Source organism: Zootoca vivipara, chromosome 2 (genome assembly GCF_965207765.1).
Source record: "Zootoca vivipara chromosome 2, rZooViv2.hap1.1, whole genome shotgun sequence".
Taxonomy (NCBI): Eukaryota; Metazoa; Chordata; class Lepidosauria; order Squamata; family Lacertidae; genus Zootoca; species Zootoca vivipara.
In genome coordinates this window covers 6986946-7005988 of record NC_142584.1, presented here as the reverse complement: position 1 = coordinate 7005988, position 19043 = coordinate 6986946, and the positions used below count along the sequence as shown (strand labels likewise).

The following is a 19043-nucleotide window of genomic DNA, read 5'->3' as shown; positions in this document are numbered from 1 at the left end:
GTTCCACAGGGCGGGTGCCACTACTGAGAAGGCCCTCTGCCTGGTTCCCTGTAGCTTTGCTTCTCGCAGTGAGGGAACCGCCAGAAGGCCCTCAGCGCTGGACCTCAGTGTTCAGGCAGAACGATGGGGGTGGAGACGCTCCTTCAGGTATACAGGACCGAGGCCGTTTAGGGCTTTAAAGGTCAGCACCAACACTTTGAATTGTTTGAAATGTGAAACTAACTAGGTGTTGGCTTGATCAGGGCCAGGACTGATTTCTTTTTTTTTACTGGGATTTGTAGACAGCTTAGAGCAGGGGTCTTAGCAAACTTTTTCAGCAGGGGGCCGCTCCACTGTCTCTCAGACCTTGGGGGGGCGGCGGACTATTTTTTTTGGGGGGGGAACCCAACAAATTCCTATGCCCCACAAATAACCCAGAGATGCATTTTAAATAAAAAGCACACATTCTACTCATGTACAAACACACTGATTCCTGGACATAGCTGCCAAGTTATCCCTTATTTTAAGGGATTTTCCCTTATGCTGAATAGGCTTCCTCGCGAGAAAAGGGAAAACTTGGCAGCTATGTTTCCGGACCGTCTGCGGGCTGGATTTAGAAGGCGATTTAGAAGGCCCCTGGGCCTTAGTTTGCCTACCCATGGCTTAGAGATTTCTGTTAAATGATAAAGTGGTATATAAATTAAATAAATAAATAAATAGGTAAAGCGAATACTATAACTTGATAGTTATTAATGATAATGGGGTGGTGTGTTGTTGTTTTTTTTGCAAGAGGGGGAAGGTGGAATCCAGCAAGGCTTGATTGGCACACCAAATCATGTGCTAGAGTTGGAGTCACTGACAGTGTGTTTCAGCAATGAATCCTGGTTACAGAGCAATGGTGGTAAAAGCAATCAGGGAGAAGAAGGGGCAAGCAATATGAGACGACCCCTTTTGCCACCCAGCGTGCTAGCCAGGTACAGCCCTGGTTTGCAGTTACCCACATTTCAATCTCAAGACTCAGCCGGATGATCATTCCTCCCCAGTTTGTTTGGTTTTTTTGACAAGTTCCAGCATGCATTTCCTTAGAACCCTCCAGAATGGAAGAACAATGTACAAAAGGAAAAGAAATGACCACAGTGAGGATGTTCAATTATTTGAACGGAGCAAAGTGTGTGGTAGGGAGGCCCTAGCAGAAGGGTGGGAACCCCAGCTCCTCCCTGCCTAGGGAAAGCTCAGGTCACCTTAACCTTAACCACAAAGGCATGCATGTGCAAGAAAGGACTCTAGTTTTTTATGGTATGGGAAAACAACACCACCACCACTGATACTTAGAAAGCTCAGAGTGGCTTATATGGAGCACCCAGTGGTTTCTCATCCTCGCCTCAATCAATTCCACACCTAGGTAGTTTCGACAAAGCTACAGCATTGTCTGCTCCCACACTTGAGAGACACATTTCACCGGACTCATGTCGTCTCAGAACTGGGCCATACCATACCTGCCAAGTTGCTGTTAAGGGACCGGGCGGAAGTAGCAGACCGGAAGTCGCACTGCAGCCATTTTGGAACTGGGCAGAGCAGCATCAAAAGTCGCTTCTGAGCATGCTCCGCCCAGTTCCAAAATGGCTGCTGCGCCAGAATAAACCGAAAAAAAACAAAAAAATCCATTTTTTCAGCTAGGAACAGCTGGAAAAACGGGGATTTCCCGGGGAATACGGGAGACTTGGCAGCTATGGGCCATACACAAAAAAGTAGAAATGGTTTTATGTTTGCACAGGTCCAGTAGAGCCCCAAAGGGCCATTGGACACTTCATGAAATGAGACTATCTGGTTTTCCACTATGCTCTCCACTGTGTGGGAAAAGCACCACTGCAGTGGTGCCAAAATCATGAATATGTCTTCTTATACCATTAATAGGGAAACTATGCCCTCCATGTGTTGGACCACAACGCCTATCAGTCCTAGCCAGCATGGCTGATGGTCAGAAATGATGAGAACTGCTGTCCAGTGTAGTGCAAAGTCCACTACCATATGATGCCAGTTGAGAACATTGATCCAACTAGCCCAGTGCTATGATCTCTGGTTAATCTGGTTAATCTCTTATATCTTAGGCAGAGGTCTTCCTCCAGTCCTCCTCTCAGACCATTTAACTGGAAATGCAGGAGATTGAACTTGTGTTCTTATATATACATACCCTCCAACATTTATCCAATGAAAATAGGGACATCACATTCCATAATGGTAATTTTACAATTTATACCCCAAACATCTTACTGGGTTGCCCCAGCCACTCTGGGCAGCTTCCAACACATATAAAAACACAATAAAACATAAAAAAACCCTCCCCTATACAGGACTGCCTTCAGACAGCTTGGGGGTCAGATAACTCCATACCCTCCAATGTTTCTCCAATGTTAATAGGGACATCCTAAGGAAAAGTGGGACATTACACAATCAAATCAGAAACCGGGATCGCTTCTCTAAATCAGGGACGTTCCCAGAGAAAAGAGACACTTGGAGGGTCTGCATATATAGCCAAATATGTGTGATACCACTAAGAGTGAAGATCTGATAGGTAGGTAGGATCAGGGTTCTAGGAAACTGCCTTACGGAAGCTATTGGTCCATCAGTACTGCTTAAGACAATGTGGTAAGCACCAGATATTGTTAGACTCCAACTCCCACCAGCGCCAGTCAGCATGGCCAATGGTTAGGGAGTTGCAGTTCATCAACATCTGGAGGGCATTACATTGCCTACTCTTGGTCTACAACAGCTGGCAGGCTTCAGGCAAGATTCATTCACAGCCCCACCTGGAGATGCCAGGGATTGAACCTGAGGCCTTTATTCATGCAAAGCATGTGTTCTTCCACTGAACTCTGATAGGACAAGATACACATATGCACACCATACAACCATTGGAACTACCTATTACAGCTACAGTGGTGCAAGGCACATTCTGAAAGCAGAAAGCACTTACTGTATTTTCTCTTACTCTCTATCCTGTAAGGAACAATGTGTAACATGATGCATATATCAAAGAAAAGCACCTATAAAATGCACATACTAGTGAAAATAGCATACAAAAATGCATTATACTACTGAAAATTGTAGTTTGGGCTCATTTCTTTACTGCAAAAAGTCTGGTTATCATTTTTTAAAAAATGGAATTGTTGTTGTGCTAGGGCACTTTAATCCATTCTTAATTGTGTAAACCTAAATTTTCAGGAATCATTTTCAGGACATGAGGAATCACAAGACAGAGAAACACTTCAATCTCCCAGGACATTCTATACAAGATCTCAAAGTAGCTGTCATATTACAAAATAATTTCAGAAATAGACTGGAAAGAGATGTTGCTGAATTGCAACTTATTACCAAACTTAAAACCATGGAGAGACCTGTTCTGAACAGAGACATTTGATTCTTATCTCATTATACATGATAAAGCCATCTCACCCCTTGCTTTTTCCTGTAAGACCAATTGCAGTCGTTAACAGTCGTCAACAGGTTTACCACACCTATCAGCCAATCACCCATTCCCACCACCCTTCTGAGTAATACCCCTCCCCACCCTCTCACTATATATAAGGGTCTGGTGACTTTTGTTTCAGTGTATCTGAAGAAGTGTGCATGCACACGAAAACTCTTACCAATAACAAACTTGTTGTTGTTTAGTCGTTTAGTCGTGTCTGACTCTTCATGACCCCATGGACCAGAGCACGCCAGGCACTCCTGTCTTCCAATGCCTCCCACAGTTTGGTAAAACTCATGTTCATAGCTTCGAGAACACTGTCCAACCATCTCGTCCTATGTCGTCCCCTTCTCCTAGTGCCCTCAATCTTTCCCAACACCAGGGTCTTTTCCAGGGAGTCTTCTCTTCTCATGAGGTGGCCAAAGTATTGGAGCCTCAGCTTCACGATCTGTCCTTCCAGTGAGCACTCAGGGCTGATCTCCTTCAAAATGGATAGGTTTGATCTTCTTGCAGTCCATGGGACTCTCAAGAGTCTCCTCCAGCACCATAATTCAAAAGCATCAATTCTTCGGCGATCAGCCTTCTTTATGGTCCATACATCACTACTGGGAAAACCATAGCGTTAACTATACGGACCTTTGTTGGCAAGGTGATGTCTCTGCTTTTTAAGATGCTGTCTAGGTTTTGTCATTGCTTTTCTCCCAAGAAGCAGGCATCTTTTAATTTCGTGACTGCTGTCACCATCTGCAGTGATCAAGGAGCCCAAGAAAGTAAAAATCTCTCACTGCCTCCATTTCTTCCCCTTCTATAACAAACTTAGTTGATCTCTAAGGTGCTACTGGAAGGAATTTTTTTTATTTTATTTCGACTACAGCAAACCAACACAGCTACCTACCTGTAACTAATTTTTCTGGTTTGTGATCTAATCACTCCCAGAAAATGGAGTCTGGAGGGCACCGAGGTGAATTTATGGTCCTGACATTAGGGAACATTCTTTTTTCTTAATCAGCATATTCTCAATCCATTGAAATTTACAGCCAAGTAAGTGTAGCTCTCATCCTTAGACACTTTGTCTGTAGGCAAAGGAAATACAAACAGTACATATAACCTCAGCTGCTTGACTTTTATCCTTAGTCCTTAAAAGGTTTCGACTTTTACATCTGGATTCTAGGCAATCAGGAAACTGAAATACCTAAAGAACAGATAATTCAGGGTATATTTAGAGGGTGGGTCTTCTTTTACCTTGCATCTACCGCTCTACATCTTCCCAGCCTATTCAGGGAAGAGGTGATTCATGCCAAAATCTGTTTATACAAGCAGTCTCTCAGACACATACCACACTGCAATCCCCATTGTTCAAATATCTGAGTGTCTGCAGGTTGCAAGAATGGGATGGCATAATGTTGAGGTTGCTTTCTTATGCTCCTTTGTCTGCTGTTGCCTGAAGACTTTGGCCTAACCCTTTAGCCTTCCCCATCCCCAGCTGAAACAAAGCCTAGGTACCTGTGATTCTGCTCATATCCATCTATTTGTTAACCTTCCCTCTGCTGCTGTGTGTGGAATGAACTTTTTTGGTTTAATCAAGTTTACTGCATTAGTTCAAAAGTCTGAACCACACCTGAAAGCAAGTCCCATACAGTGGTACCTCTAGTTATGAACTTAATTCGTTCCGGAGGTCCGTTCTTAACCTGAAACTGTTCTTAACTAGAACTAATGGGACCTCTTGCTGCCGCTGCGCCACCGGCACAGAATTTCCGTTCTCATCCTCGGGCAAAGTTCTCAACTCAAGGTAACTCTTCCAGGTTAGAGGAGTTTGTAACCTGAGGCGTTTGTAACTTGAGGTACCACTGTAATTGCTGGGTGAACTGAACATGAATTAAGTTTGTTATGCAGTAGGGACTTTGAACAATTTCTAGTTCATCATCAAGTCCATTCTCTTAAATGTATGTGTGCTGTGGTTCCCCCCTCCATTTTTCTTGACAACAGTGCTGACCTCAAAGCGGCTCAAAATAAGAGCAATTATGTTCAGTGCCATTTTTCTAGAAAAAGAGATGCTGGAACAGAGTTCTGGTGAGTTCCGGATGAAGAAAAGCTCTGATCAGATTAAAAATTAGCAAATGTTAGCAAAATTAGCAAGCATTACGATAATTGTAATCATACCAAAAGCACAATTGGCTGCATAGGAGCAAATTCAACAACCAGTTAATGCAATTCAAAACAAACTCATAGTTACTCAAAATAACTGAAATGGGTGCACCAGGCCTGTATCGGTGGGCATGCTCTCTCTGGTAAGGGGCTTCCTCACTTAGCACAGCACCAGAACCCTCATAGGCAAAAAGATCACCCCCAAGTTGTTTGTCTTGAGAGTTCTTCTGCACATCAAAGAAAAAAAAAGATTACAATTTCTATGTTGCATTTGGAGGGGTGGGGCACAGGTTTCATAGAAGATTCACATTGTCTGTGATATCTTTTCTCCATGTGGAAAATTCCTTTTCACGGTCCCTTTGCCGGAGTGCAATGACCTCTTTTTCTCTTTGTGTGTGCAGAGACATGAACAAGACTCCTGGAGCTTTTGCCCTTTGGGTCTGGCAAGGCATGAGCTTTTGAAGCTACCTGGAAGGAAGGAGAACATACAGCCCCCCAGGTGGAAACACACCTATGCAGACCCCCAACAATCACCTTTGTAATTGTTGAAGAAAAGAATCTACATTCCACATTTCACTCTGTGTATTGAAGAAAGTGCTTCAATACTTTCTTAAGTGTATTTCATGCTTCAACACAGCAGCTTGTAACATTCTGAATTTAGTTAGGGGGATTGTTGAGGGTCGTTCAGATCAACTTGCACTGTGAAGTAGGGTTGGCTCAAGACATTTTGCTGCCCGAGGCCAGTGGCGAAGCTGCATGCTCCAGCACCGGGGGCGGAGAGCAGGCAGGGGTGTGGCTGGCACGCGCCCCCGGGAGCACGGTGCACATCCTGGGGGCGTGGCACATCACCTGTGGGGGAGTGGCACGCTGCCGGGGGCGTGATGGCATGTTGTGGCGCCCAGAGAGGTGGGGGGTTCGTGGCGCGTGTCTGGGGGGGCTCCCGTGATGGCACCCCCCTCCCCGATGGTGCTGGGGGTGGTGCGCTCCCCCTACCCCCAGTTCCTCTGCCAGTGCCTGAGGTGAAGGACAAGATGGCGCCCTCGCCCAAGGAACAGACAGAAGCCAATTGGATTGGTAGCTGAATCTTACTCCCCTACTGGTGAAAGGACAATGTCTTTCACTGCACTTGAGAGCAGCAGGCTAACATAAGGGGCACAGAGAAGTCTACATGGTACTCATAGCCCTGCTTCTTGAGGCAGCTGCCTCATTCTGCCTCATTGCAGGGCTGGCCCTGCTGTGAACTGAGCTCATCCATTTTGTAAAGGAATAGATGCAATGCAAAATAAGTTCCTTTGAGGACATGTTGAACATAAACTAGTTTCCGTTTAAAATGTACTTTCTAAGCTCTGGAATGTAGTGGAATACCCTGGCAGAGACTGACTGACTGGCATGGGACTGGAACATCCGACAGCGTACGCAGGTGCCATTTGTCAATGTACTCTTGCAAAAATCTCTTGTTCATACCAAAATCGTCTAGCCTCGTTACTCAAGAGTATCACTTGGCTCAATAATAAGGGAGTAAAATTTCAGAAACTACAGGAACTGATTTTTAAAAATATTATAGGATTAAAAAACCACGACCCAGGAACTCTTAAAAATGGACTTCTTTTATATTATGTGCAGGTCAGACACTCTTATCATAAGCATGAAATTTTGTGTGTATATATATATATTTCTGCAAGCTGTAAAAGTGATAATGAAGAAACTACAGCAAAGAATTTGTGTTTGAAGAAAGAAAGAAAGCAGACTCTTCATTCTGCACTTAATGGAGGGCGTGCATGGCACAGGTCTTATTCATCAGAAAGGAAAATGTAATGACACAAGGCAAAACTATGCATAAGGAGATGTACTTACAGGTTGGGGAGTGACTGATGATGAGAGCAGAGCTCCCACCCTCAATTTCAGTTTAGAGACAATTCAGTTCTTAACACTATGCCCATTTGCTATATACACACACAGAGGGGTGTGTGTGTTTGTGTGGGCAGATACACTAGGCACTATAGGCAGTGATCAAGACCTGCTGGTACACTCACAGCCCCTCAGCAGTTTTGCATTTCATCCATGGGCATAGGCAGGGGGAGCAGGAGGGGGCAGCTGCCCCCCCAGAAGCAAAAAAATAATGTATTTTACAGACCATAACCAGCACTTTTCCCCTCCAAAAACTGAAGTGGAAAGGGCTTTGCTTTAGCAAGAGCAGCTAAGTCTCCGCTTGCTGGGGGGGCGGGGCACAGCTATAACAAAAACACATCAAATAAATAAAGCAAAGTGGCAACCTAGCGATTGCTTGCAAAAATAAGCTCATATTGCACGAGGAATGCCTTATCCATAAATTACGATAAAACGCAGGTCATTGTATTTGGGAAGCGCCCTAAAAAGCATGTTTGGCACCTGGACAAACACATCATAAACCAAGTAAAGACGTTCAAATACCTGGGATTGGTTTATTCAGAAATGGCATCTTGGAATGCACAGCTGTCCAATATTAAATTGCAAGCCTTTAAATCGGTAAAAGCTATTTTGAAATTTGTTGCTTGCAATGGGGGGAACCTAGTCAATCCAGCTCTATCGGTGTACAAAGCAAAATCAATGGCCCAGATTTTAAATGGTGCAGAGGTTTGGGGCACTTCAAACGTTTCTGGTCTGGAACCCCCACAGAACTATTTTTTATTATTTAATGTTTCAACTGGTATATTAAAGTGTTTCCATAGCTTTGTGCTAGGTCATGTTTTGATAATGTAAATGTCCTAAGTTTTCTACCAAATTTGTATATATTTTACTGAATTACATTGTATACATTGCAGCAGCCTTTGGCTATAAGCAATAAACTTGATACCTACAGCAACCATTGGAGGGGCCGGCACAGCCAATCCTGGCCCCTCCACCAACCAATTTATTAACCAATGCCTAACTGCAACCTTACAAGTTGTGACGAATTGTAGGCGCAGTAGGTGCAGTAGGCGAAAACCAAATGGCACCAACCAATCAGCCAAATGGAAAAATTCCTACCAGGCCCCTGCCCCAAAAGCAGACGGCCCCATGGCAGGCAGGCATAGCAAGGTCAAACGCAACAGCTTAAATAAAAACCCAGAGCTGGAGCAAGAAGGAATCTTCAAATATTAAATAAAGGCAAGGAGTGAGTTCCCAGGAATTGCAAGCCCCCTGGTGATGAATCAACCATATATTAAATCAATGCAAGGAGTGAAACACCATTTTCAGAACCAAGGTGTCCGTGATTTAAAATCGCTTTTGAGTGTAGAGGTCTCCAAAACACCCCCCCCAATAAAGCACACTTCAACAGAAATGTAAGTTTGAGGGTTTTGGCATAATTTTGGCCACAAGTTTATTTAAAATACAAAATGTGAGTGGTTGCTTAGGAAATGAAAGCGCTGATAAAAAAAATGTAAATCTATGAGTAGACACAGGAAAGATATCCAGAAGAGGAGGAAGCTAATGGGAACAAGGACACAAATGCTAGAAAACACATAAAAGAGGCCTCCATGTGACTCCCTGCAACAGGGAATAGTAAACTTTCAGATCCAGGTCCACGCAGATCTCTACACCCACCCAATGGAGTGTGGGGGGGGGGAGCGATCTGTGTGGATCTGGATCTGATGCTATTCCATGTTGCAGGGAGTCACATGTATATTAGTATGTTTTGGAACTTCAGGTGGGCTTGGAGATGCACAGCTTTCCTCTATATCCACGACGCAGGATATGTTTCGAATGTCAAGATCTTGTAGATGGCTTTCCGGTATATCCACGATGCAGGATTCGTTTCGAGTGTCAAGATCTTCTGACTGGCTTTCCGGTATATCCATGATGCAGGATTCGTTTTGAATGTCAAGATCTTCTGACTGGCTTTCCGGTATATCCACTATGCAGGATTGGTTTCGAGTGTCAAGATCTAGTAGATGGCTTTCCGGTATCTCTACGATGCAGGATTGGTTTCGAGTGTCAAGATCTAGTAGATGGCTTTCCGGTATCTCTACGATGCAGGATTGGTTTCGAGTGTCAAGATCTTCTGCCTGGCTTTCCTGTATCTCAACTGTGGAGGATTTCTCTTTAATTATCAGATCCAGCAGAGAACCACACTTTGAACAAGGAGTTAGACTCTTGCTTTTTGCTGAATTTCTTGGCGTAATCACCGCTGCAATTTCTATTCGATATGGATCTGTTGTGGTGGTCCTGATGCAAAATCTCTCCATCCCAACCAATGCTGCACTCAGCAGCTGGAAACCCGCAGCGATATAGCCAAGATATATAGAAGGTCCAATATGCTGCTGGCTGGGAATTGGAGGCAATTCAAAAGTTTCTGGGAAGTCAATTTTCCCATTCTGCAAGACAGAAGACATGTTCCATATCACAGAAATCAGGACAAGGATCCCTGCAGGTATGTTCAGGAACGCTCCGAGCCTAAAAAAGGTTAAGAGGAAATCCTCGTGTTTTCCGGGCTCGAACACATTGCACAAGGCAAATGAGATTAATACTAGGGCGGCTGAACTCATAGTGGAAGCTAAGGCCATTAAGTCCTGAGCAATAAAAATTTCCCTTGGGAGGGTTTGATATCGCTCAGTGAGACCTTCACAATGCCAAAAAGAGTTGCCGTCGTCAGAAGGGTTTCTCCAAAAACAGACATTCCAGATTCCAATCCAGGTGTTTCCAGAGCCGTTCTCTCCACGCCACACTCTCCAGTTGGTACTGGCTGTGGTTGCAATGCACAGAATGCAGGCCAAAATACTCACCAAGAACCCACAGAGCTGGAGGCAAGAAACTACGCTCAGCAATCTCCCCACTAGGGAGCCTTCTCTCACCCGCAGGGGGGGGGTTTGGAGAATAGAGGACCCAGGGAGACTTTGGCAGACATCCTGGAAACAAAAGAGAAGACAACATACAGTGAGGGAGGGAATAACAAGCATGTCTAGTCATTGAAGGACATCCACCCTCCTCGCCAGAAAGAAGCAGCAAAAGAAAGAGTTCCCCTGCTCTCTCCCACCCCCTGGTTAGGTACAGACATCTGATCCAGAGAAGCCGACACACATACTTTCTTCCAGCACACTGCTCCTGATTGAATATACTGTTGCATTGTTCCTGTGAAAATGGCCCTAACCTCAGTAACCTGTTGTGGATGGGAATCTGCTCATGATTTCGCTGTTTTGCTATCTGCTACTGCAGCTATCCTTTCCCACAGAGCAGAAACACACCTGATGGCATAGTGAGGAATGTTTAATCCCTACACTTACATGAAATGCGTTCCTCAGCTAGAGTCTGGCGGGCCAGGAATAGAGCAGGTATTCGCTAGGTGCTCCTGAGCCTCAAAAAGACTCAGCTGCTGGCCACTGGGCTGACGTTCACCTGAGCAGCCGGCCCCAGCACCAACTGCTCTGCAGAATTCTTAGGTCAGTTACAGTCCAGTTAGAATCCTGACAGCAAGACAAATCATAACTCCAGGGTACTGGTCATTTGGAACAGCAGGAAAGTGGGAAATGGGAGGGAACTCAGTTCCCTTCTTTCCGAATGCAGAGTGTCTATTCCAGGACACTGTGCAGTTCAAACACGTTCTTCCTGAAGTCAGATTCAGAGCAGTTCCAGGAGTAAAAATGGTGATTGGTGTATCTCAGTACAGATTTGCTTGATGGTCCTGCATGCATTTCATAAAGGATCTCCATTTACAAGAGAGGCTAATAGCATTAGGCCCTGAACAATCAGAATTTCCTTGGCAAAATTATTGAAGACTCCTTACAAACCTATCATTCTTCTTGGCTGTCACAACTTGTTCGGACATTATAGTAAGGGACAAGATCTTAGCTCTCTTCCTTTGCACTGGGACCACATGAAATTTGTGTCATGGGACCCCATCACTCACACCAATACAGGCAACACCATTTTCAGAACCAAGGTGTCCGTGATTTAAAATTGATTTTGCGTGTAGAGGTCTCCAAAACACCCCCCAATAAATCACACTTCACACAGAAATTTAAGTTTGAGGTTTTGGGCAAAATTTTGGCCACAACTTTATTTCAAATACAAAATGTGAGTGGTTGCTTAGGCATGGGTTACGACTATCTGACATCCGCCTGCCTGTGGAAGTCAGGGTGAGGAATAGAAATTGAGGAGAGAATGGAGACGGGGGTCAGAGACTCTCCTCTCCTCAGCTGCTCCCAGGGGCTCTTCCGTGGCCCTAGCGCCTTGTAGGGGGTACGGACGAAAGCATGGCCAGCCCCAGAATTCCTTTAACGGAATTCCCCGCGCAGCAGCAGCATTGTAGGGTCAGGCACGGCCAACCATTTCCCCTACAGCAACCGAGACACCTTTAGGATAATTCCCAGAGCTGAAAGTGACCACTTCCCACTTGAGTTATCTCTGATATCATTCGTTTCTCCTGCTTTTCCTAAATGATTGGATGAAACGGAATATCTGATACTTGGAAATAAGAGTTGAAAATGGAATGCACAGGTCCAAAATAATAATAATAATGATTCAGATCCTGGATTCCCATGAATTTGTTTCATTAAAGGGGGAATTGTACTTAGAAACAGGAAACGTAATTGGTCTGTATGAGAACATAATTAACAGAATGCGCCCATTGATGACCACAACTAGTATGACAAAAAATAAAAAGTTTAAAAGACATACCTGGTTTGATAAGGAGTGTCAGAATAGTAAAAAAAAAGCTTATCTGGGGAACACAGAAAATTGAAGTTAAAACATGATAAGCACAATCTTGTTATACAAGCTGAGGTAGCCCAATTACGTTATGATTATAAATTAGTACTTATAAGCAAGAAACAAATATATTATGAGCAACAGTGGAAAGCATTGGGAGATGCAGCACTTCAAAAGTATTCACGGAAATTTTGGCATCTGGTCACCCGAGGTACAAACGGGCTGGGCTACTCGCTAGAAGCATCAGTCCAAGGAAAGGATTGGGTTACATATTTTACAGGAATATATGGCCCCCGATCCGACTCACCCTCACAAGTTGACCACATTCAGTTATCAGAACTGCCAGAATGGCCAGACATCACGCCCAACGCTGCTAGCCCCAAAAGCACAAGGAGGTCGCAGCTGCTGCCGCCGCCGCTGCCGCCATGATGTCCTCGGGCCCGCTGGCCCTGTAGCCCCGCCCACATTCCCAATTTGTGGCCCCTCCCCTCCCATGCCTTGGCCCCACCCCTGAACGACCATGGCTCCCCCCTCCTGTTTTGATCCTGGCTACGCCCCTGATTTCATCCTGAAAACAAAACATAGTTCAACTCCCTTACATTCTGCTGTTGTGCATGGTATTTGTGACTAATGCTTCCCCTAGTGGTTGAGGTTAGCATTTGCAGTTGATGGACTCAGAATTTTTCACCCACATACTCATGGAAGTCTTTCTCACCCCAACCTGCCCTGCCACAATTCCCTCATGAACTTCCTAGGATTTGGAAGTTTCTGATAGGTAGCTGCTGGGACTTCTGAAGAGCCTACCTGAGTAACTTTTGAATCATAATGAAACCATGCCGGCAAGGCTGCACATAGCAGTTCTGCAGAGTGTTGGAGAAAATTGGGTTCAAATCCCACAATCAGCCATGAGACTTACAGAGTGGAGTGATTCTGGGACAATAGCTGCCACCTCTCAGCCTAGCCTACCCCTGTCAGATGTGCCAGGTTGCCCCCAAGTTTGAGGGCCCCCAGTGTGACATCACACACGTGTGTCATCATAAGCATCATGTGTGCAATGTTGTGTCGTCTGGAGCAGGCCAAGATCTCTGGAGGAGCCAGCCACTGAAACTACACCACATGCTTCACCACAACATTGAGAGGGCCTGGCCCCCTTCTAACAAAGGTTGGAAATGGCATGCCTGCTACCTGTCATTGGCTCGTGTACTGTTGGCCTCCTTGCTTGCTTCTCTTTCAGTTCCAATGGGCACCAACCACCATGATTCTCCTAGGCCAGAAAACTTATCTCAGAGAAAGGCTATTGGGCTACTAATCCTCTCAATGTGCTTGCTAACTCCAGGTGCCACCTGGTACTTGGAATTTGAGTCCCTGCAGGGCTATATATCTTTCATCGCACAAAATATAGGCCATCACTGATAACCAAGCTCAGTGTGTCACAATGTACCAAGCTAATGTATTTTATGAGTAAGAGCTGCTCGACAGTGGAATTTGCTGCCAAGGAGTGTGGTGGAGTCTCCTTCTTTGGAGGTCTTTAAGCAGAGGCTTGACAGCCATCTGTCAGGAACGCTTTGATGGTGTTTCCTGCTTGGCAGGGGGTTGGACTGGATGGCCCTTGTGGTCTCTTCCAACTCTATGATTCTATGATTCTCTGTTCCCACAACGTTTCTCATGTTCTGCTGTTCCTCTGCAAATATGCCCTATGCCCCTCTCTGACACATTTCCTATTGCTTTCCCAGGACCTGGGCGGTGAAGAAGATCTTGTTAGCCTGGGGGCCTGTCTCTCTCTCTCTCTCTCTCTCTCTCTCTCTCTCTCTCTCTCTCTCTCTCTCTCTCTCACACACACACACACACACACACAGACAGCTCTTTGAACTGAAAGCAAGACTAGCTTTGAACCATGGGGCACTTCAGGAGATCTTTCTGCTCTACCAGGTAAATACATTTCCCCTGAATGCATATTGTATACTGCTCTATGTTGAATCACAGATGTCTCCCTGGGCTGCCCAGAAAACAACCACAGGCAGCTCTGCTGTCAGTCTGAACTGTCTACACTGACAGCTGCCCTTTGTGGCACTTGTAATTTTTAAATCTTGTTTCATTATCACATTACTTCCACCACCACCAAGTCAACTCTTCCTTTGAACTCGTTAAGGAGTGGCCCTAATGCTCTCATTAACTGTCTGGTTCCCTTGAGGCTGCGAAATGCAAATGGGATGCCACTCTGAGTCTCAAGACATTTCAACAACATTTCAGTGCCTGCAACTGTAGCTCCAGGTCCCTCTGCTAAAAGATACGTCACTCCTTTCAGGCAGCTACAAGTTATCAAGGTTATTCTGAGGGTTCCTGGACCCAAAACCTCTTTCAGAGTGAGTTGTTTGACTTGGTCCAAGAAAGACAGCTATAAGGTTGTGACTACAGTACAGTGGTACCTCGACTTACAAGTGCCTCAACTTACTAAGGTGTCGGCTTCCGAAGTCCGCTAACCCAGAAGTATTTTCGCTGTGCGTGTGTTCTGTGCATGCGCAGAAGCGGCGCACACAGTTTGCACATGCACAAAATGGACACTTCGACTTCCAAAGGTTTCGACTTCCGAAGAGCGCCACGGAATGGATTGCCTTCGGAAGTCGAAGTACCACTGTAGTTCCTTTACTTCAGGTGGTCAGCCATAACATGCTACAACAGAAGCATGCAAGGAAGGGAAAATGATATAAACTGAGAACTCAGGAAGGCCCCCATAAACATTAATCCATTATTGCCTTTTCCTTCTCAATAGTTGCACTGAGGTTCTGCTTGTTGGTTTCCCACAGGCATCTGGTTGGCCACTGATATTATCTTATGATATCACAAATTATTAGGGCTATATGCAATGAGTTATGTGTGACCAACTCAGACCAACACGGCTACCTACCTGTAACTTGAGTTATGTGTGGTTATACTAGATGTGAGGAACCTTTGGCCATCCAGTTGTTGCTGAAATACAACTTCCATCACCCCCAGCAAGCATGGTCCTGTCAGGCTTCCTCCCTTCCTTTGACCTTCCTTTGACCATGAATAAGCAGAACAAAGCAAAAGGAGCCTCTTACCATTTAAAGAGATTTTAATTATCATTGCAACAGAACAAAGAGTCCATCCTCGGAGTAATGGTGCTCCCAATTAAGGTTTCCACCCACTTCCCGCCGATTCACCCTTGTCACTTCCTTGCCTTGCAACCTGATCTCGCAACCACTGCTCCAAATCTATACTGCTCCACTGCTCCTGGGAGGTTTAGGATCCTGGACTTGAGCAGGGGGAGAGAGAGAGGGAGAGGGAGGCTCCCACCATTCCTCATCAGAGAAGCACTCCTCAGCCTGGTCTCTGACAGGTCCAGATTTTCCTTATTCAAAGTCTCCCCTCGTAGTCTAAGTATTATATGGGCAATGGAGAAGTAACAGAGATATAAGAAGCTTAAATAATGGAACCTTCAGCATTCTGTGTGCACTATTCCATGTTCCCAAAAGTGCTGGGGTATGAGTAATAAGCTTTGTGATTAGGTACATTTTGTGATTTAGGTACATTTTATTTTTTTAAAAAAATACCCTCTCCCAAAATTGTGCCACTAACCGGCACCCATGCCACTCTCCTTTTTAATCATCAAACACTGAGTAAATTTTTATTTATAGAAGATAACATTACAGAGGTATAATGCTACTTAAATACTGTTTTTAAGATAGATAAAGTTCAACTTTTCCACTGTCTTGGGACTATTTTGGGAATATGTCCCACCTGCCCTGCAAATGCTATCAACTATATATAATAGAAGGGTGTCTAAACCACAGAGCCTAGGGCTTGACAATCGGAAGGTCGGCAGTTTGAATCCCCACGATGGAGTGAGCTCCCGTTGTTCGGTCCCAGCTCCTGCCAACCTAGCAGTTCGAAAGCACGTCAAAGTGCAAGTAGATAAAGAGGTACCGGTGGGAAGGTAAATGGCGTTTCCGTGCACTGTTCTGGTTTTGCCAGAAGCAGCTTAGTCATGCTGGCCACATGACCTGTCTCCTGACCCATGACAATGGCAGACCTTGGGGTCTCAAGTTTCAGCGGTGCTGTGTGATGCCAAAATTTGGCACCCTCCCGCCTCTTGCCTTACATTCTGCATCATAGTTGTGGCACCCCCTGCAGCGCCCCCGAGGCTCGACAACCAGTGCAACTTAACAGAGCTGCGCTCCCCTTAATCCACCTCTGCAATGTGCTTGAACAGGTGTGTGCTTCCGCACCTGTATGGTTTTGCAAAGCAGGTTAATTTCTCAAATGCTCAACATGTCTTTTTCAGTCACACTGCTATGAAAATAGTTTTCTTTCTTCCTCATAAAAACCAACACTTTGGCCTACAAAGGTTTCTTGATTTGTTTTCCTTGTTACTGAACAGTCAGATTGGCTTTCATATTTCCCCCCTCACCTCTTCTTGAAGCTTATCCAAATAATCTGGACCCTCAAAGTGTCAAGCAGGATGTCCATGTGGGAGTGAGAGATATGATGAGAGAGGTCTATAAACTCCTCTCTTTAGCCATGCTTTTGTGGTTCAGCTCAATTTGTTCTGTAAAGTCTGCCATCGTTTGGTAAAATAGGCCAGAGTTATTATGCCTGTATCACAGGTGTGGGCCTGAGACAGGGAAAGAACAGTAGCCATCTAGTGGAGTTCATGGGATGTAACTTAATCATTAAAATCCTTTTCATGATTGGCTTCCGATTTCACTGCGAAGGGAAATGGCGGTGCGGAGCGGGTCGTCCGACTAAGGCACAACCGCTACCGGGATTTTTAAGCGACAGGGGAGAGTGTCAGGGTTAGATTTGAATGGATAGCATTCAAGGGAGTTATATTCAGAGTGCAGCCATTGGGATCACTCCTGTCCATTAATTTCGGTGGATCTCTTCTGAGTATTGGATATGACCCAAGCTATGAAATCCTACATTACAAACAAGGTGGAAATGAAGGGCCTTCTCAGTAGTGGCGCCCGCCCTGTGGAATGCCCTCCCATCAGATGTCAAGGAAATAAACAACTATCTGACGTTTTAGAAGACATCTGAAGGCAAATGTTTAGGGAAGTTTTTAATGCTTGAAGTTTTATTTTATTTTTAGTGTTCTGTTGGGAGCTGCCCAGAGTGGCTGCGGAAACCTAGCCAGATGGGTGGGGTATAAATACTAAAATAATAAAAATTATTATTATTATTATTATTATTATTATTATTATTATTATTATTATTAAGACTTCCTACACATACCATGTCAGATCCCTCTCTGTGTGTTGGAAAAGTGGGAGGATGTAACCAAATGGGAGAAGGAAACAAAGATTTCCAGGAGAGCTGATGTGGCTACAATTTTATACCTCAGAATAACTAAAGCAAGGTCATCAATAGGGCGCCTTCACTCTCCTAAAAACCAAATCAAAGAGCGTTTGCATTTTCTTGCTGCCGTTGTCGCATAGGAAAACAATTTGTTATCTTGTCTATTAATATCCTATGAATATCCTTACCCACAATACCCAGTAAAAATGCTTTTTTATGAATGTGTATTTCAACATCTTTTTCATCTCATTATATATCATTTCCCAGAAGCTTTGGAACAGAAATGGAAGCAAGAAGAATTACTGATGAAAGATGGGTGGCAAATGAAATGAATGCACTATGCAGAACTGGATAAGATGAAAGGGAGAATTTGAAACCGGTGAGATCAGAAATCCTTAGAAGATGGGAGTAAATATATGAACTATTTGAAAACCAATTAACTACACTTGTAGGACTGCAAGAAGTTTTGTAAGGAGAATTATATGAAATATTGCAGGGAAAATTTATGAGATTGATTGTAAGCTATGGACTATTAAAAGTACCGTGATAGTGAAAACAATGAAATGCAAGGCTAAGTGATGAAGATTGAAAATCATTAGACGTGATTGATGGAAGTCCTAGGCTTATAGCCAAAATGTTGTATAAGATAAGAAGAGATGTTATGTTTTGTTTGGAAAATGTATATAAAATGATAAAAAATATAAAAGAAGAAGAAGAGTGTTTGCATTTTGCTATGAACACCTCATATGTAAGTTCCATTATTCTCTACAGTGATGCATATGGTAATGTGTATTGGTGCTTTCAGAAAATAATTACATGTGGTCTGAAGTCACTTTTACAAAGAGCATGGCTTTCCCCAAGTAATCTTGGAGAGTGTAGTTTAGCCTTCACACAATTACAATTCCCAGCACCCTTAATAAACTATGGTTCCCATGATTTTTTGGGGAAAGCTGTGTGCCTTAAATCTGCATTGAATGCACTTTAAATGTATGGTGTGGCCCTCAGACATGAAGACGAGAGGTGAGACGCTCCCTTTGCTACCCTTAAATTATACCCATGTCTCCATGACTGAGCATCTCAGATTAAACCCACCATTATGTAGGGAGAACAGAGCATATGCTTTTCATGTAGGAGGCCCTAGGTTCATTCACTGGCATTTCCAAGTAGAAGCCACCTGCTTCTCAAGGCTCCAGAGAGCTGCTGCTAGCCAGCGTCAACAATACGGCACCATATGGTCCAATGGTCTAATTAAGAACAAGGCAACTTCATAAGCTCATGCCCTCATCCAGCCTGAGGACTAGTGAAATGATTCAAAAAGACTGAAAAGGGATGTCTGAATTCCAGAGAAAGGCCAGTATGAATTGTGGAAACAGTTTTAGCAGACTGGCAATGCACATAACACCTGTGGGGCTGTGTGTGTTTGTGTGTGTTTGTGTGTGTGTAGGAAAAGAAGACAATGAGAACAGCAGGC

At 44.4% G+C, this 19043-nt stretch overlaps 1 pseudogene across 1 annotated transcript; it reads right to left on the bottom strand.

Moving 5' to 3' along the window:
- Window positions 1–9207: 9207 nt before the first annotated feature.
- On the bottom strand, window positions 9208–12591 carry LOC148686709 (uncharacterized; annotated as a pseudogene). Its single transcript, XR_015948610.1, has one exon. The product of XR_015948610.1 is annotated as an uncharacterized LOC148686709 (transcript).
- Between the last annotated feature and the right edge of the window lie 6452 nt (window positions 12592–19043).